The sequence below is a fragment of the Pyxicephalus adspersus genome, chromosome 10, assembly GCF_032062135.1.
Source record: "Pyxicephalus adspersus chromosome 10, UCB_Pads_2.0, whole genome shotgun sequence".
NCBI classification, from domain to species: Eukaryota; Metazoa; Chordata; class Amphibia; order Anura; family Pyxicephalidae; genus Pyxicephalus; species Pyxicephalus adspersus.
The window spans coordinates 6,363,094-6,363,691 of record NC_092867.1 but is presented as its reverse complement, the minus strand read 5'-3'; the positions used below and the strand labels follow the sequence as shown (position 1 = coordinate 6,363,691).

The following is a 598-nucleotide window of genomic DNA, read 5'->3' as shown; positions in this document are numbered from 1 at the left end:
TCTATCTATCTATCTATCTATCTATCTATCCATCTATCTATCTATCTATATCTGGTGATTGATCATTTTTTTATAATATAAAATTGATTTTTCTTATCTATATCTAATATCTATCTGTTTATTTTTATTAAGTGATTGATCTGTTTTATATAATATGAAGCTATCTAAGAATAATTAATTTTTCTAATCTATACCTATCATTAATCTTTCTCCCCTACCTTTATAATAATGGAGCAATACACAATAAACAGAAAGAGTGAATCAATTATTTCTTTCTCTCTCTCTCCTCATTTTTTTTCCATTCTCTTTCTGTTCTATCTTCCTCCTCATTTCCCTCTTTCTTTCCTTCTCTCTCTCTCCATCTCTTTTTCCTTCCTTCCCTCCCTCTCTCTTTCTTACCCCTTCTCTCTCATCTTTTTTTTTTTCTCTCTTTCCATTCCTTCCCCCTTCCCCTCTGCCCTCCTTTCTTCTCTTTCTCTATATTTCCTTCTACTTCTGGTCCCATCCATCTCCCTCTTTCCTTCCCTCTCTCTCTCTTTATTTCCTTCTTTTTTCCCTCCCCTCTCTCTTTTTGTTCCACCCCCCCCCCTTTCCCTCT

General features: G+C 34.6%; 1 protein-coding gene across 1 annotated transcript in view; it reads right to left on the bottom strand.

Annotated features, from left to right (window-relative positions):
* Positions 1-598, bottom strand: part of AICDA (activation induced cytidine deaminase) — an 8,289-nt gene that overhangs the window by 7,089 nt on the left and 602 nt on the right. The gene's annotated exons all lie outside the window — the stretch shown is intronic.